Raw genomic sequence first — 19,134 nt, forward strand, 5'->3', positions numbered from 1 at the left:
TTGCCTAACCCTTTCATGACTCAGTTTCTTCATCTTAATGCGAAGAAGAATAGTACCTCCCTTATGAGTTAATATATGTAAGTGCTTAGTACTTTGTCTGACACCTGATGGGAACTGTAGAGGTCTCAGCCTTTATTTCTAGATACCAGAAATACCTCGCACTGAATATATGTCCGTTTTCCATCCTGAAACAAAAGGAGAGCCAATGAACATAGAGAGGGGACAAAGAGAGCTAGCATCCAACAGCTACGATCTATCTGGCAGGGACTGCGCCTCTAAACACTCCGTGAGGTGGGTTCTGCTCGAGGTGTGAACCCAGGTGCACGTCAAGTACTCGTTGTGCCCATGGCTCAGTGGTGAGATGAGGATACAAACCCAGATAATACAGTTCTAAAGGCTTCCATCTGATGCAATAACATGCGACAGATCTGTAATTTTAACCAAACTCAGTGACATTTGGGCAGAGACTAGAGAGAAAAATCGCATGAAGAAAAACATGGCTTTTTGCCATTTAAAAATACCAAAATGAGTACGTTACCCTTAACATTTACGGTGCATTTCAACTATTCCTTTACATTGGGTAACGTGTAGCATGAATTACAAACGAGGACTCACAAAATGCTGTACTTCCAGTCGGCCGCGAAGTGGGCACAAACGATCCCTCCGTCAACTAGCCCACAGTCTAATAAAGGAGATCAGAGAGTCTTACGAACGACTTGTTCCATTCCTCGTGGGTTTAATGGTTGGGACGATGACCATGGGAAGGATGATCAGAAGGAGAAGAAATTTTGAGCGAAGACACTAAAGGAGGACAGAAGGAAGCCGGGGAAGATCGGAGGGTGGTGACAATAAAGTTATCAGTTAGAATTTCTGAAATTTTGCTAGAAGCTCCGGTGGAAAAGCAGAAGCAGGGAAGATCTGGCTCCATTTCAGACTACAGATACCATTACACAGAAAGGTCAAGTGATTTGCCGAATATTTCAAGAAGCTGGCACATCCAAGAACTGAGAGGCTCCGGGGGACCTCCCTCAGTTCTCCATGAGCATTTTCCAGGGCACAGCAGGAGTCAGGGCCTCCTTCCATGATGAGTTGGCCCACTGGTTATCCAGAAAACTAGAAAGGAGCCATATTAGTCTCCTGGGGCTGCCGTAACAAAGCATCACGTATCGTGTGGCTTAAAATAACATGAAGTTGTTCCCTCATAGTTCTGAAGGTCAGAAGTCAGAGGTCAAGGTGTCACCAGGGCCACTCTCTCCCTTAAGGCTCTTATGAGGAGTGTCCCCATGTCTCCTCCATCTTTTGGTGGCTCCAAGGGCTCCTTTGCTTGTGGCCCCTCCTCTGCCCCCATCTTTACACAACCGCCTTCCCTCTGTCCTGTAACTCTTCCTCTCGGAAGAAGAGAGAGGCCACCCGAAATCCAAGATGAGTTCATCCTGGGATCCTTTAACCAATACCTCTATGAATTCCTATTTTCGAACAAAATTACGTTCTTAGGTTCCAAGCGGACGTGGATGTTTGCGATGTCAACCCACTCTAGCAGCCATGAGAACCAACACGCAAGAACCAAATCCCAGGCTCAGGAGGGCCACCATGGTGCCTGGAATCAACAATGACAGCTCTCAGGTGCTCACCCTGGGGCCCCATAGGATCTGGTCTCCCACCACTCCGCTTCGCCAGCTTTGCCTCTCCGTACAGATCAGGCGGGTACACTCCAAAGGTCACCATTTTGAAAGGAGAATAAAGTTTATTTTGAACACATGCTTCATTGCACAAGAGTCTGAGGAGACAGCTCACACTTCCCTCTTCCCAGAGGGCTATCCTCAACTTGTGGTAAAACACTCTCCGGAAGCTGCTGATGGGGGAATCCGTGACCTCCCATTAAACGCGCTGGCTAGAAAACATGACATGCAGAGATGGGGAGCAGGGGACGGAGGGGAGCAAACCTCTGGGGTTCCATACTCAGTCTCTCTAGTCACCCTGAGTGACACAGACAGAAACCCCAAGAAAAATGGATTTTCCTCCTGGTGACTGAGTGATGGCATTGACCCAGGAACAGGTGGGCAGCAAGCCTGAGAATGCATTCCTCCAGAAAGATCCCAGGCTCAGAAGGGTTCCGATTCTTCAATCAACACCACACACTTAAGCCTTCAGTTTTTCTCCAGTTGTTTAAGACAAGATGTTTTAAACTGAGCCTGTGCCTAGACTTTTGGGAGAGGAAGAGTCTCGAAAACGCGTATCAACTGTTGTATCTACTCACCCCGCCGGAGTGGAGGGGGTCAACAGTGATTTTCAAAACTCAGAGACGCCTCTCACCCCAAAAAGATTAAGAACCACTGCGTTTCCCTTCTCCTCTTTGTGAATGGAAAATTCCTTGAGGGAGCTTTTGTTCTGATGGCCCAGATAGAACACTGGAGGTTAGGGAGGCGGCATGCAATAAACTCTTCGTTTGTTGATTGATTTAGCTTTGAGGCCAAAGATCTTAAGTCCCTTCCCCTGCTTATCACAGATCTTTTTGGAGAGAGCCTTGATGTAAATTATTGAGGTCAGAAGGGAAAAGTTAAAGTGTTTGCACCCAATAGTACCTGACATTCTATAAAACAGAACTGTTCACAGAGCAGACAATTGACATTAGTGGTCTGACTGGTCAGCATTTAATGAAACCCTTGGAGGCAGTTGCAAAGGAGGCTGGGACTGTCAATCTGTGTGCTGTGGGATTATACCGCTTGATCTCTATCTATGAAGAATCACTGAAACATTAGGTAATTCCATGCATTGTTTTAGTGGTCTGATGGAAAAACGACCCTGACTCAGTCAGCTCAGGTAAAGGGGAGAACCCTGCCGAGGGCACGGCCCTTTGATCTGTGGGTGTATGGTCCATGGGCTAAAAACGGGTTTTACATTTTGAAAGGAATCTGAAAATAAGAAGATAACCCTCCCCTCCAACAAAAAGCAAAATATGCAAGAGCAAAGAATAAAATACTTACCATCTAGCCCGTTAGCGGAAAAGTGTGCCACACCCTTGGCCTATATTATAATCAAACGGAACCTTGGCTCCCCGATCACCGTGTCAAAACCTGGGATAGTATAGGGTAGGGGGTAAGTCATAGGTTAATCATAGTGGAAGTGACTGAGTCTGAATCCCGGTTCCACCACCTACTAGCTAGTGACCCGGGGACTCAGACTTGTTATCTGCAAATTGTGGCTAATGAGAACATCTCATCGGTACATTGTTGTCAGGATAACACAACACAACAATTACCCTCCTATGGCACTTAATAGACCAGCACACAATTGAGCTAGTACTCAATAAATCTCAATATTATTTAAAATACATTTCATAAAAACACCTTTAGGCAGGGAGAGGAATCAGAACTGATACATCCTAAACAGTCAACACTGTCCAGGGTTTAAATGCTTTTCGTGACTAGCACATTAAAAGTGTCCCAAGTCTTAGAGCGACCTCAAAATGCTCTCTAGCCCATCTCTCAGCCTTGAAGCTGATACAAATCCAAATTTCACTGATGAGAAAACTGACCTCAGAGAGATTCATCAACTGAACAAAAGTCACAATCTCCTCTCGTAATGTAGAGAAATTATGTCATTTCTGCTCATTCAGGATGCGTTCATTCATTCACTCAACAAACCTTTAATAAGCAGCTGCCCCAGGCAAGCACTGCATGAGGCATTGGCAGTGGAGAAAGGGAGAGATAGACATTCCGCCCCTCGTGAGAGGGACCAAGGAGGTCGACAAACAAATCAATGCAAAATAGAAAGTGCTACAGATGCTAAAATAAGGGAGAAGATGGGCCTCTAGGTGGAGGAGGTACTCGCCAGGTAAAGCGAGCAGCACGTGCAAAGGCCCGGCGGTAGAAAAGAACGTAGCATATTCCAAAAACTTCCGGAGTTTGGCACAAAGTGAGGGGACCACGGGGAGGGTAAGCAGGGGCCGGGGCCTATGAGGCCGTGTATGATACGCTGAGGAGTCTGGCCCTCATCCCACAGCAGCTCTTCTTAGAATTTCAAGCAAGGCAACAACATGGTTTGCACTTCAGAAAAATCGCCCTGGGAGCAGCAGGGTGTGTGACAGATGGCAGGGGAGCCACCCGGAGGCAGGGAGCTCAATTAGGGGTCTGTTGCCAAAGGCCAGATAAGAGAGAAGAACCGCCTGCCAGGGGGCAGCGGCTACTAGAAAGCCAGCAAAGAGGTGGGAGAGCTAAGCGAGGCTGACGGTGGGGTCTGCAGAATTTCATACTTTTTTAGGTGGCGATATGAAAAAGGGGAAGGAAGCGTATAGGACGAGTCCATAGTTCGAGCCGAATGAGGAGAGCGGAGTGATTTATTCAAAGCGGAAGGGAAAAAAGGACCAATGCAGTTTGGAGGGAAAGTTCACCGGGTGGGTTTGGGACCTGGGGGATTTAAGGGACCTGGGAGGCCTCCTGGTGACAATATCTGGTGCGGGAGGACTGAGCCTCCTATGGAAGATCCAGGCTGGGGACACCCGTTGTGTGAGGAACCAAAACGCAGGAAACAGACATAGATGCAATTTTCATGTCAAGTAAGAACCTGAGAAACACGAGCAGTTAAGATGTTGATGAAGGAAGAGAACACAAAAGACGAACCTACAATTGAGAAGAAAATGTTGAACATCTACCCAAAGTGCTGCCAGCCCCAAAGCCGGGGGGGGGGGGGGGTTGGTGGGCGGTGGCGGGGTGCAGGGAGGGGAACAAAGGCAACATTACCGATGGCCTAAGCGGTTGGGAATGGAAGGGTATTGGGTTTGGAAAAGAGAAGGTCGCGGTAAGACGTGTGAGACGGCCTCTCGGAGAGGCAAGATGGTTCGGGAGCCCGGACAGGCCGCTGAGAAGCACAGGGAGGAAGGCCTGGGGCAGGGGACAGGACCCAGCCTTGTTGCTTCTGCCTTTTGTCCATTCTGCCATTTTTGTGTCTGTTTGCTTTCAACGGCGGAGACACGCAATTTTCATAGGCTTTGGAAACTATAGCAGCAAAGAGGAAAATTCTGGAAAAGTGGAAGTGGAAGGAGCAGAACAGTGGAGCAGGGCTTGCAAAATGGTGAGGAGGGGCCATGAGAGCGCAGGCAGGGTCCTCCTCCCCTGCCCTCTCCTGTCACCCCCGTTCATCCATTCCCCTTCCTCTGAAACACCACTTTCAGGGGTCAACACTCCCCATCTTTATTTCCAACAGCACTTTGATTAAAAATCCTCGGGGCGCCTTGGTGGCTCAGACTTCTGCTCAGGTCATGATCTCACAGTCTGTGAGTTCGAGCCCGTCGTTGGGCTCTGTGCTGACAGCTTGGAGCCTGGAGCCTGCTTCGGATTCTGTGTCTCCCTCTCTCTCTGCCCCTCCCCCGCTTGTGCTCTGTCTCTCTCTGTCTCTCAAAAATGAATAAATGTAAAAAAAAAATTTTTTTTTTTAATAAATAAATAAAAATCCAGGCTCTGGAACCATATTTTTTTTGGAACCAAATGCTGGCTACACCACTCACTCATGATAGAGCTTTGAGCTCATTTCCTGTCCTGTGTGCCTCTGTGTACTCCTAAATGGGGATAACAACAGGACCTACGTCAAAGGATTATTGAGAAAATTCAATAAGCTAACGTTCATAAAGTGCATTGAACAGCACCAAGTTCTCCATAGGCACTAAATGAGTTGAGACCATATCCATTTTTTTTTTTTTACTGTATTTCTCCATGGTAGCCTGTATCACAATTTAATTCAACAAATAATTCATATAATTATTTATTTAACTCCTGACGCTTCCAGTTGAATATAAGATCCCTGAGGGCCTGGAACAGTTTTTCTCCTTCTTCGTTATACTCTGGGGGAGCGGGAGCTATGCCATCGAGGAGTATTGGGAGGCAATTGAATTTACTTGACCAAGCATACCGAGGGGGATAGAAAAAGCCCATGTAGACAAGATGCACCCCCGGGCGGAGGGACTCCTGAAGACGCCAGGTTAGAAGGGGGCTTGGGGATGCTGGAGAGGAGTTCCGTGAGAGCAAAAGGAGCATCAAGTTCAAATGCACTTCATCAGCAGTCGACAAGTGTTTGATGTCTAGTGCCCCATTCAGAAAAGAAAGAAAAATGTCATCTGTGCTAACGATATGATGGTGAGGTAGATTGTTAAGTAAGACGCGTTCTTCTTAAGGTGTCTGTCTGCCATGCGAAGGCTCAGGGTCTCTCAAGTCAGCCATAAGGGTCTGGACTTCCACCCCGCCCCCACGTCGGAAAAAGTGGGAAGGAGCCTCGCCTGAATTCTGAAATGGGAAGACAATACCTTCTTGACAAGTTGTGATGAGTACAGGAAAATGTATATAAAGCTCCAGGCACTTAGCAGGTGCTCAATGAGTGGGGGCCGCTGGTACTATGACAATGATTACTGTTGCTGGGTGGTTGTATTCCTGGGTGATTGTATGCAAATCAGCGAGTACTTGAAATGCACTCCTGCGTTTGCTTTCCGTTAAAGAACCTCGTGTTGAAGGCTTTTGTAAAACATAAAATCAGTCTGTGAAGTGGTGACCCCTCCCGCCATTAGCTAATTTGTATCGTTCTTTTATGAATGCTGGAGTGGGATAATGCATAATAATGAGACTACGAGTGGGTACCTGTGGGCAAATTTAGACACCTGTCACACAGGCCCAGGTCCCCCTTGGGGCAGTGACCAGAAGAGTCCTTGTGCTCAGTCTAGAAGCTGGAACTGAGGCGTGATTCCCAGAAGTCAACAGAATGGTCTTTTCTCAGGTTTGACCATGAAGGTGTTACATACAGAGTTTCAGAGACAGAGGTCTTGGGCGGAGCATTGTAAGACACGGATTTAAATCTTAACTTCACCACTTACTAGCTCACCTGGCCTTGGGCTAGGTCAGTGATCTGTTCTGAGATTTCGTTTTCTCCACCTGTAAAATGAGACCCATAAGGTGTTTGGAAAGAGGAAATTAAATGACGCACGTAAGCCACTTGGCAGGCACATATTATCGGCTAATAAAGGGCGGGTGCTTCCTTCCCATTCCTCGGCAAACCCCCCATGCAGATACAGACTGAGATGTAAGGTGTGAGAATCCCAGGCAAAGGGCCATCTGAGGTTTGCAAGGCCTTTGGCAAGAGAGGATAGAAGCCATGCCCTTTATGGCAAGATATGGTAACATCAGGAACCCACACAGGAAGTCAGCCAGGATATTTAAAATATCTCTTGTATTTTCCAGTCTTCTTTCCACTCTTATTCTCACTTAGCATTTAGTAAAGACTTTCCAAAGGTCCATCTTGTCCTTAAGGAGGCGGGGACCCGAAGGAAGGCATCTGGGCCTAGCTTAGGCCAAAGAAGAAAGGCTGCACAGGCCAGCCAAGTGGGACAATGTCCTGAGGGTCTCCAAGCACGTGGCTTGTGGCTCCTCCCCCATGACGATGTGAAGATTCCCTTTCCAGAGCTAATCGTCAGGGGTTGAGATGCGAACTCCTAAGGAAGTTGGATCTCTCCACCTAGGTTCCGAGTAAATCTGCCTCCTAGATATGGTTTACTTAATAGCCACCGGACATCTGCCAAGGTCTTTTGGTCTCATCACCAAATCACCAGATGAAAAAAAAAAAGAGAAAAAGAGAGAAGCACGAGGGGCATTATCTATGGAAGGGCAGAATGGGCGATAAAAGTCTCCCTGATGCCCCCTTCAGCTCCTGCCCCCACCTCTTGACTCCTGGGTGCAGAAGCTAATCTTCAAAATTCAGCAGGATGACCAGCCCCCACAGCACTGGGAGTTGGGGCTCTCTCAGTGCTCATCAGCCAGTCCTTTCCCGGGGCTGCCTCTCCAAAGGCCATTGGCCAGAGCTGTCTCTCAATCGCTGGAAGACAGCCCAGCCGGGGCCTCAGGCAACACATTCCTGTTCCGGCCCCAGCCTCCCCTGCCCTGCTCCCCAGGTTTAATTTCATGTTCATCAGAAGTACAGAGAAGGACATTTTCAGCAGATCAAAGGGACATAGTGAGCATGAAAGAAACACAGTCACAGGGCAGGAGCTGGTGATGTGATACCCACGCTGAAAGACTAGCTGCTTTCAGGGACCCTTTGGGGGCTGGGAAAGAGTGTGGCCTGGAACCATCTCTGGGAAATGTAGAAATCTGCACTCAGGCTCAGGGCAGTCTGGAGCATGGAGAGTGGGTTCTGCAGAAAAGAACCTGCGCTGGGAGCACTCAGTTCATCAGCCCCATAACCCTCCTGCCCACTCGTCCCTCTTACCCCTACCACGGTGCAACATGCCCCCCAGGATGAAAAGAGGTCTGAAGCCTTGTCCATCATCTGTGCCTGGCGGGGGTAGTCAGTATAGTTGAAAAGATAAGACTATTAAAAATCAGTGAATAATAGGGGCGCCTGGGTGGCTCAGTCGGTTAAGCGTCCGACTTCAGCCAGGTCACGATCTCGCGGTCGGGGAGTTCGAGCCCCGCATCAGGCTCTGGGCTGATGGCTCAGAGCCTGGAGCCTGTTTCCGATTCTGTGTCTCCCTCTCTCTCTGCCCCTCCCCCGTTCATGCTCTGTCTCTCTCTGTCCCAAAAATAAATAAACGTTGAAAAAAAAATTAAAAAAAAAATCAGTGAATAATATTAACGTACGTTATTCAGAAATGCAACCATCCAGAACGTAGGCACAAGCAAAGGAGAGCTCGGAATTATATTATGTGTCAAAAAATCTCTGCCCAAAACAAAAGAGGATTCTGGGCTGCTGGCAATTATCTGTATCTTGATCTAGGTGATAGTTGCATGGATATATGCTTTGTAAGAATTCATGGGACTACACACTTATGATTTGTGCAGGGACTCTGTTATATCTCAATTAAAAAAAAATTATGGAAAAGTTCCTGCCCTGCCCTAGAATCGCAAAATTTTATTTGTAGGAAAATTCCCTATGCCTCCCCTCCAACCTGTTTACCCCTGTTTCAGATAAAATTCAAACAAAGTGAATTACGTAATTTCTTGGCTTTAGATGGAAGTGCTTGGGCAAGGGGGACGGCGGTAGATTCTTCTAACCTCAGGTACATGGACAATGCAAAAGTGTGTCCTGTAAAAAGAGGTGGAGAAAATAGGAAAAAAACAGGAACACAAAAATCATACCCAAGAAGAGACAAATAGAGTCATATCAGGTTCTTTACCATAGAAAAAGTGTCCATAAAAGTATAAAGCCCCCAGAGAGCATTAAAATCCAGCGTCCCTTCCTGACTGTGTGACTTTGAGCGAGTCACTTAACCTCTCTGGTCCTAGCATCCTCACTGATGAAATAGAATCAATGACAGTGTCCATCTTGCCAGGTTGCTTTGAAGATCAAATGATCAATGTTCTCATGTAGCAGGCAGTCACGGACAACTAGTTTCTAGGATTATTTCTGTATTTGGGCACATTGTAATAACGGAATGATTTCAACCAACTACCCAAAATACTGTGGTGAGAATCGTTACAAGACATCAAGAAGGAAACATCCCCTTTGCCGTCAAGTGACTTACAATCAAATTGGGAACAAACAGCTCAAATTCAAGGAGAAGGATGCTCCCTGGAAAGAAAAAAAGACACATCGAGTGCTTAACTCTACACCAAATATTGTAGTATCTTATATATATTAATATATTTCACCCTTGTAACAACCTAATGAGAAAGGTAAAATTGTCATCCCCATAGTTAACAGATGAGAAAACTAAGGCACAGGAACGTTAAATAATTTGCCCAGAGTCTTTAAGTTTCAGGGTCTTCAAATCTGGTCAGTCTGCTTAAAGAGTTCATGCTATTAGCCATTTGTCTCATGCGAGCTATGAACTACATAGGAAAATATGTAATACGTATTTCATCATTCATTTAAAATAAAGTGGTATCTGAGTTACGACCTAAACGGATCAAGAACGATATTTGTTTTTCTTATTAGTAAGTAATAAAGCTTTATTGATGTGTACTCTATATACAATACAACGTAGCCATTTCAATGGCTCTCCAGTTCAATGAGCTTTAACAAATGTACATCCTTATGTAACTGTCATCCCCAAAATGATACAGAATAATTCCTCGGCTCAGAAAGTTCCCCTGTGTCCCTTTGAAGTTAGTCCCAGCTTCTTCCAGACCCATGTGACCACAGATCTCTTTCTTTCATTATACATTAGTTGTGACTGCTTTAGAATTTTATATAAATGGAATCATACAATATGTGTCTTTTATATCTGGTTTCCTTCACTTAGCATAATATTTTAAGATTCATCCGTGTTATGATATCGATCCGTCGTTTGTTCCTTTTTAGTGCTTCCTAGAATTCCATTTATTTTTTGACTGTATTACCATTGGTTTAGCAATCATCATCATTTGGGTTATTTCTGGTTTGGGGCTATTATACATAAAGCTGCTCCAAATATTCAGGTCCTTTTGTAAGAACATAGGTTTTCATCTAGTTTGAGCAAACTACCTCAGAGTGGAATTATTGGGTCATATGTTAATTATATATTTAGCATAATGAGAAACCGCCAAACTATTTTCCAAAGTTACGGTAGAATTTTGCATTCCCACTAACGAATGTTGTTCCACTGGCTCGTCAACACTTGGGGTTGTTCGTTTTCATTTTAGCTATTCTAGTCAAGGTATAGTAGCTGTTATGTTGCCAAGCGTGTTTTTCTATACTTATTGGCCATTTGTATATATTCTTTTGTGAAGGAGATTTTTTTAGCCATTTTTTAATTGAGATGCTTCCTCTCTTATTATTGAATTGTAAGACTTCTTCTGGAGACAAAAAGCCCTTTGCTGGGGTGCCTGGGTGACTCAGTCGGTGAAGCGTCCGACTTTACCTCAGGTCATGATCTCACGGTTCGTGGGTTCGAGCCCCGCGTAGGGCTCTATGCTGACAGCTCGGAGCCTGGAGCCTGCTTCAGACTGTGTGCTTCCCTCTCTGGCCCTCTCCCGCTCACAGCCTGTCTCTCTCTCTCTCTCTGAAAATTAAATAAACATTTAAAAGTTTAAAAAAACAAAACAAAAAACAAATAAGCCCTTTGTCAAATATATGTCAAATATATGTACTTTCTCCCAGCTTGTGGCTTATAGGGCAACAACTGTTTGACACTCACTTTTCCCTAAAAAACATACCTAAATTATACCTTGAAAGAGAGGTAAAAGATAGACAAACGGACACAGTTGAGAATAAAGATAAAGGCAATCTTAAGTGCAAGACAGGTTCAAAGTCAGAAGTGTATAGAGAGTAGAGTAGAAAGGCAAGTTGGAACCAGGTCAGGGAAGGTGATACACAGAAATTAGGAATTTATTTTTTATGCAGTGGGAAGCCATAGAGATTTTCCATTAGGCAACTAATGCAATTAAAGCTCCGCTTTAGGGGGAAAATAGATAAAATAATTTTATTTACGGTGGAACTCAATTAACAGATCTTAAAGTTAATGGAGGTTAGGGACGAAAGAGCAGATTTAGGTGATGAGGACTCCGGTTCGAAACTAAGCGACTGACGGGCTGTGGTAACATCACACCATGGCTCTGAAGGTAAGAGTAGAAGCTGCTTTTAAGAATCATAGGAATCAGGGGGCGCCTGGGTGGCGCAGTCGGTTAAGCGTCCGACTTCAGCCAGGTCACGATCTCGCGGTCTGTGAGTTCGAGCCCCGCGTCGGGTTCTGGGCTGATGGCTCAGAGCCTGGAGCCTGTTTCCGATTCTGTGTCTCCCTCTCTCTCTGCCCCTCCCCCGTTCATGCTCTGTCTCTCTCTGTCCCAAAAATAAAAATAAATGTTGAGAAGAAAAAAAGAATCATAGGAATCAGGATTTGGACTTGCCTTTGTCAGGACTCGGGGACCTCTGGGTAGCCATGCCTGCCCCATAGGAAGCTAAAATGTCTTATTCTCTGTAGAGAATGGACTCAGAGATGTGAAATGAGGGGTCGTCCGCCATCTGCAAGGACAAGAGTGTTGACCATAGGGATAGAATCATTTTGTTAAAGAACGAAGAAACAAAAGAAGAAATTCAGTGACATTTAAGGAGTAGGAGGAAGGACAAGAATAGGTTAAAGAAACTGAGAAAAAAAAATGGTCCAGAAAGTAGGAAGAAAACTGAAGAATTCAGTGTTGTGAATGCCGAGGAAAGTTTCGAAGAGTGGGATGTTGGTGTTGGCAAATGCTTCGGAGAGGTGGAGAATTTGGAACCATCAAGAAAATGTGCATTATGTTCAACATATTCTATGCTCAACATGCTCTGAAAGGAGAAGCGTGCACATATTTTTTTTTAATTTTCTTTTTATATGCTATATATTTTTGCAACATTTTCAAGTTAAAGTAGTAAGCTTGCGTTAACTTGGAAAATCATTTATGTAAGGAAAAACGTAGAATTCCCTGATGGCAAATGAGACAGTGGAGTGGTTCTCAAAACTCTCTCTCCCTTTTTTTTCTTTCAACTAGATAACCTTTTCTTGAAAGCAAACCTTACTCCGAAGTCCAATTTCTAAAACAGACAAGAAGCAACTCTTATTAAAGATAATGGAATGGGAGCAGAGCCCCCTGCTGCCCTCTGAGCCCTCCACGACTGATTGATAGATGATAGATAGATAGATAGATAGATAGATAGATAGATGATAGATAGATGATAGATAGATAGATAGATAGAAGAAAGAGAGAGAGAGAGAACTTTTAATCCCTTCAAATCCTCAGTGCAATGTAGTCTCCATGAGAGCAGGGACATTACCTGTTTGGCTCACCACTGTCTTAATAGAGCTTAAAACGGCATCTGGAACTTGTTGGCAACTAAGCAAGTGTTAGTGAATAAATGAACCTGAGCCTCTCAACGGCGGTAGAATAGAGAAAAAAAGAAAACTGACATTTATTGACAGTCTACTGTGCATGGAACTCTAGGATATTTGCAATTAAGTACTCCACCATACTAACGTACCATATGTCAGCGTACCATATGTACCAGCCCGATAAGTACATAGTATTATCTGTGTTGTATATATTCATTGAAGACCTTCTCAAAAGATACGTAAGTTTCAGACCTAAGGACGTAATCCAGGAGCAGGTAGCATCCATGTGCATAACCTTTCTTGCTGGCACCAAAACATCACATCACTCTTGCTGCCGCAGTCCTGGACGAGAACTCGGCCTCTGACGGTCACTCTGGCACAACTCAAATAAGTTGTCTGACTCCCCACCGAGAAGCTCATTTTTCCAGGCGACAGTGGGCACATCCAAGGGTAGAGAACCGTAGAGCCGCGGTAATAACTCGGGCCTTCCTGCCGATGGCACTCAGGCCGGTGTTGGGGGTGAGCTGTGGGTGGGGCTAAATCCATACCGAGGAAACTCTGTTCTGACAAAGGTTTTCGTACCCACACACCCCCACAGGGACCAACACAGAAATGCTATAAAATTTGTGTGCCAACTCAACACGCATGCATTTGCGGTGGGATGTCTGGTGCATCTTAACCATTGTATCAATTACCTATTGCTGTAAAAAAAAAAAAAACAACACTCTGAAACTCAGAGACTCCAAAGAACAATCACCTGCCTATGTCACAGTTCTGTAGGAGGGTTAATTTGGGCCGGGATCAGTTCAATGGTTCTGCTACCCTGAGCCAGGCTTGGCTTATGTTAGAAAAACTCATATATGCACCTATGATTAGCTGCTGGGATAGTATGTTAGTTTGCCGGGTCTCATACGCAAAGGACAGCAGACTGGATGCCTTAAACCAGAGATACGTATTTTCTCACAATTCTGGGGCTTAGTAATCAGATACCAAGGTGTCGGCAAGGTTGATTTTTCTCCTGAGGTCCCTTTCCTGGGCTTGTAGATGGCTATCTTTTCACAGTGGTCTTTCTCCTGTGCACACGTGTCCTGTGTCCAGATTTCCTCTTTGAATAAAGACACCGGTCATATTGAACTCAGGTCCCATCTAATGACTTCAGTTTAATTTAATAACCTCTTTAAAGACCTGTCTCCAGACTTAGTTATCTGTTTCCAGTTAGTTATCTGAGTTTCCGGGGGTCAAGACTTCAACATATGCATTTCAGGGGAAACACAACTCAGCCCCTAACAGTCAGCACTCGGTCAAATGGTCTAAGAAGGTTCAGCTGGTACAGATCTTCTCCGATCCACATGGTCTCTGAACTTCCAGAAGCTAGCCTGGGTTTGCCCACACAACAGCAGTTACAGGCACCCCCAGAGAGAAGGAAGAAGGAGGCAGGGCCTTTTCTGGCTTGAGCTCAACACTAGCACGACATCTGTCCTGCCACATTCTACCGGCCAAAGCAGGTCACAAAACCAGCCCGGATTGAAGGGGTGGACGACCGGGGCCATTCTCGCAATCTGTCACAGGCATTCTCCTTCCCTCTCCTGCGCCCCAGGGAACCCACATCAGATAGGCAGAGACCCTGGGAAAACTAGGACTCACTGAAATTTGTTCTCTAGCTCCATTTCTTAGCGGTACCTCCCGTCTCTCTCCAGCTCTCAGGCATCCCCTGCCCCTTCTCTAGCAGAAGCGAATCTGGAGAAAGCATTCATCCTGAGGGTGAATGAGTATGAAGGCGACACCCCTTCTGGAGACCGCTGTATTTTAGTAAATACCTAAGTCTTAAGTTAAGTCATGGAGCATCGGTGGCAGAACGCATGGCGACACCAGGGAGTGGGAGGAAATTCCTTTGTCCCATGAGAACTGCTTGTCCCCGTGGAGCCAGCAAAGCCTTTTGTCTGCTGCTTTGTCGGTTACTTTCCACACGCTGACATCATGACCTCACGTCCGACAGCCGCGAAGGCCTGAGTGATCGTGAAGTTCCTACAGTCTTTTCTGTGTGAGTGATCACCGAAGACTAGTCGTAGGAACCAGGATTCACAGAATATGGCTTCCAGTCTATTCTTAGCTGCCATTTGATGATCGGCCCCTGTCTAAGCTACTCTTAGCTTCTCTGAATCTCAATTGTATTCTCATTTGCAAACAAGAGATTTGGTGAGACGATCTCTAGGATGGCTTGCGGTTCTAATCCCCTGGGGATTCTAATGAAGTCTTCATTCTGTTCCATCCTGTCTCCAGCCCGCCAACCTGCTTGCTCAGGTCCCTGCCCGGCTGGCACCGAGCTACGGAAATGGTGCATCTAGGACCAGCCGGGAACCGGTCACAAGATGTCCCACGTTGTCTCGATGCTTCTTCCTTTTTTTTCCCATTTTTTTAATGTTTATTTATTTCTGAGAGAGAAAGAGAAATAGAACACAAGCAGGGGAGGGGCAGAGGGAGAGGGAGACACAGAATCCGAAGCAGGCTCCAGGCTCCGAGCTGTCAGCACAGAGCCAGACGCGGGGCTCGAACCCACAAACCGCGAGATCATGACCTGAGCCGAAGTCGGCCGCTTCACCGACTGAGCCACCCAGGCGCCCCTGTCTTGATGCTTCTGAGTGGTCCTGGGGAGATAAAAGAATATTAATTTGAGGAAGACTTGTTGATGGATTTCTAGCCACCACGCATTTTCTGCCACTCAGAAGAGGCCAGAAATTAGGGCTCTAGAAGTCTGGAGCCCATCAGCTTCCCTCTGCCACCCCACTCCTCCAACAACCGTGTCTAATATGTATTGAAGAGCAGGTTACTATATACATTTTCTCTATATTCACCATACATCTGTCTGCCTTGCATAGACACAGCCAGTTTCCACTTCAAATACTGGTCTGTATATACAATGTGTGTGGGTTGAGTTTGGACCCGACCAGGGCAAGGCCACGCACCCACCTATATTTCATGGCCCTGTCTTGACAATCTACCATTATAGCAGATGTGAAAAAAAAAAAATAAACAGGGACAGGACCTTCCCCCCCCCCCCCCCCCGATCTCAACATCAAAAGTTATTGAGTGATCTTGCTGTGCCAATAGCCAGGGGTAGCGTTAACAAAGGAGAGGCTCCAGGCTCTATTTACTGTGTGCAAAGTAGCTCATATGCTTTATCATCACTTAGGACCTGTCAAGCTCCGTTAGTCGGGTGGACGTGGGTTGCCTCAAACGGCATTTGCTACACATTTGTTTTCCAACCACACTATACCCTCCTTAGGAAGGTTAATCCCAGGAGATAAAATGTTTTGAGGTTGATTGGGGGCATCCCAAGTCGCTCCCCTTTCAAACTCAGTCTCCAAAGGAAAAAGAGGAAGCGAGGTTAGAGTTGCATCACGTAGCAGAGCAAACCTAAGCTTTAGTTAAGCTTCTGCTAGACACTAACTGAAAGCGAATAATTCTTTTTTTTTGAAGCAGAGACTTTATTTCTGTTCACAAATAAGGCTGTTGCGCCGGCAGCCTCAAAGCTCCAACATTCAGTATTTCCAATCTACCAGTCTCCCCCGACTGCCTCCCCAAAGACGCTGTGTGGCGTACAATTCTAGTGTATTCTCCTGAGGCCTTTGAGGGTTTTTGCGTTGCAAGGTCATTGCTCTGTATGTTAATAGCATGGCAATAAAGAACGTATATACAGCAACTTTCAAGACAAGATGAAAAAGTAAAAAATACCAACACCTTTTAAGCTTCTCCACGGCAATGAGTGGGGTTACAAAGAGATATAAAAAAAAAAAAAAAATACATACATGCAGGCGGCCTCCTGGGTTCTGGAAGCTGAAGAGACTAACCCTGCAACAGCTCAAGTATAACATGAACCAGAGCACAAGGGAGTGTTTATACCATGCGGTGGAGGGTAACAGACTACAAGGGAACTTGAAGAATTTCAAGAAGGTCAAGAATTTTTGTGCAGGGTAGCCAGGAGAGTGTATATGCAGACTCTTAAAACGGCCCCCAAGATTCACATCCCCTGGCGTATACTCCCTTCTCCTGGAGTGTGGGTGGGCCTGACCTAATCAGGTGAGCTCCTTTCAAAAAGGATTAAAGGATTGGAGACAGAAGTCAGAGACATCCCGAGCTGCAGCGGATGCTCTCCTGTTTGCCTCGAAGAAGCGAAATCTTATGTTGTTGGGAGAATCACGTGGCAGAAAATGGAAGACAGCCTTTTGCTGCTGACAGAGGTTCCTGGCTGATGGCCAAGAGCCCCAGCCTACAACTTCAAGGAATGGAATTTTGCCGACTGCCTCGTGAGCTTGAGGACCGCGGGCTCCGGAAAGGAACGAGACCTGAGCGACACCTTAATTTCAGTCTTATGAGACCCTGAACAGAGGACCCATATAAGCTGTGCCTAGACTCCCGACCTATGGAGACTGGGTGTCTTGAGCCCCTAAGTTTGTGATAGTTGGTAACACAGCAATCGAAAATGCACGAGGCTTCTTCTGAGAGCAGAAGTCACTTGAGCAGAGTCTAGAAGGAGAGGCTGACAACTGGTAGAAATTCAAAGGAGGCAGGAAATATTTATGCTGTGAAGAAAAGAAGGGGTGGCTGATATAAGCAAAGGCCCCGTGGAAGGCAGCACCATGAAAAAGGAGACCTTTACTCTGTTTATCATTTTGATGCATGCAACATGTCTGCCTGGGGAGCAGGTCAAGAGTCGCTATGCCCATTACACATGAGAAAACCGAGGTCTCTAGATGTTTGTCGTCGAGCACCGACATACGATTAACCAGGGACACAGTTAGCTTTGTGAAATGAAAATCTGGTTGAAATATATGAAAGGCTTTTCATCCCTACAACCTAGAAGATAAGATCGAAATTCTTGAAGCAGTGTATGAGGCCCTTCGTTAACTTCTTGTCACTCAACCACCCTGCTACATTCTGGCCAGGTCACCCCACCCCTACCCCCCCCCCCACACACACACACAGGCACACGTCCCCTCTCCCCTGTCACACCCAGGTACAAACTTTCCTTAGCGATCCTGTAGCACGTAGTATACTGTTAGTACTTAATAGTGCCTCAGCAGTAATGTTAATAAGAGTTCACTTCCCATTTATCGAGTCATATCCCCAGCCATGTACTAAGCCTTTTTACATGCATTATCACATTGTATTTTTATCACTTTTTTTAAAAAATGTGTTTACATGCTCCTTTACTAAATGGTAAACCTTTCAAAGCGAGGATGATGGCTTTTTCATCTTTGTATCCCCCAGAGCTTTGCGGAGTGTAGAAGGCACTCAAAATATATTTAATAAATGAGTTAAAAGAGTCAGAAGGAGGGCTGGGGTTCAGGTCTATGGATCGCCGTGTGGAGTAATTTGCTGCCATACCATCATGATAAGATGGATGTACGAGGGCTTTGTGAAATTACCAAATACGATGTGAGTGCAAGGTAGAAGATGCCAAACCAACCCCTCCTTCCTGTGCCCCTCTCTCAACTCCTGTCTGTCTGTCTCTTGCTGCCCAAATAATTTTGGATTATGCCAAAGCTTAACGGCGTGCCGATCTATTCATCCAGCCCAGAAATCCAAAAATATAAAGAAGAGTGTGTCTGTGTTCATGACAGTGGGAAGTATCGTGAAGGCTGGTGCCAGGAGAGCCAGGGTCTCTAGCAAACAGGGCAGAGCCATCTGGACACCTTCGTGGAGGACCTGGAATCCCTTGAACACCCGGGAATCCCAAGCGGACGTGAGGGGGCTCCCAGGTGGGCCACCGGAAGATCTGTGTGCGTTCACCTCGTCCTTGGAATTCTGTGCTGAACTCCAAGCATTGCTCTGGTAAACAAGGCAGCCGATGAGACTCAAGTGAGCTGTGACAAATTCATTATCATCTAAGCAAGTGGAATTCTCCTTATTCAGACCCTGCTGTTCAGACATAGGTAAAAATCATTCTGCTCTGTCTGGCTCTCGTGTTTAGGCAAAAGTTGAATATTAAATCGGCTACCAACCAGCATCGTGCTCTGTGCTGCTGACCCTAGGGCTCAGCCAAAAAAATCAGAGAGGGAAATGTTTCCTCTCAGTTTAATATAGCAAGCCCTATCAGGGGGTCTCTTTATCTTTCTTCCTTCCTCCCTTCCTTTCTTCCTTCCTCCCTCTTTCTTTCTTTCTTTCTTTCTTTCTCCCTCCTTCTCTCTTTTATTTCTTCCTTCCTTCCTTTCTTTTTTTCCTTCCTTCCTTCCTTTCCTCTTTCTTTCTTTCTTTCTTTCTTTCCTTCTTTCTTCTTTCTTTCTTTCCTTCTTGCTTTCTTGCTTTCTTTCTTCCAAATAGCAACATATACAATTCTTTCCTTGTCCCAAACCTCCTTCCTTCTCACTCTCCCCATG

The sequence above is a fragment of the Lynx canadensis genome, chromosome F1, assembly GCF_007474595.2.
Source record: "Lynx canadensis isolate LIC74 chromosome F1, mLynCan4.pri.v2, whole genome shotgun sequence".
NCBI lineage: Eukaryota > Metazoa > Chordata > Mammalia > Carnivora > Felidae > Lynx > Lynx canadensis.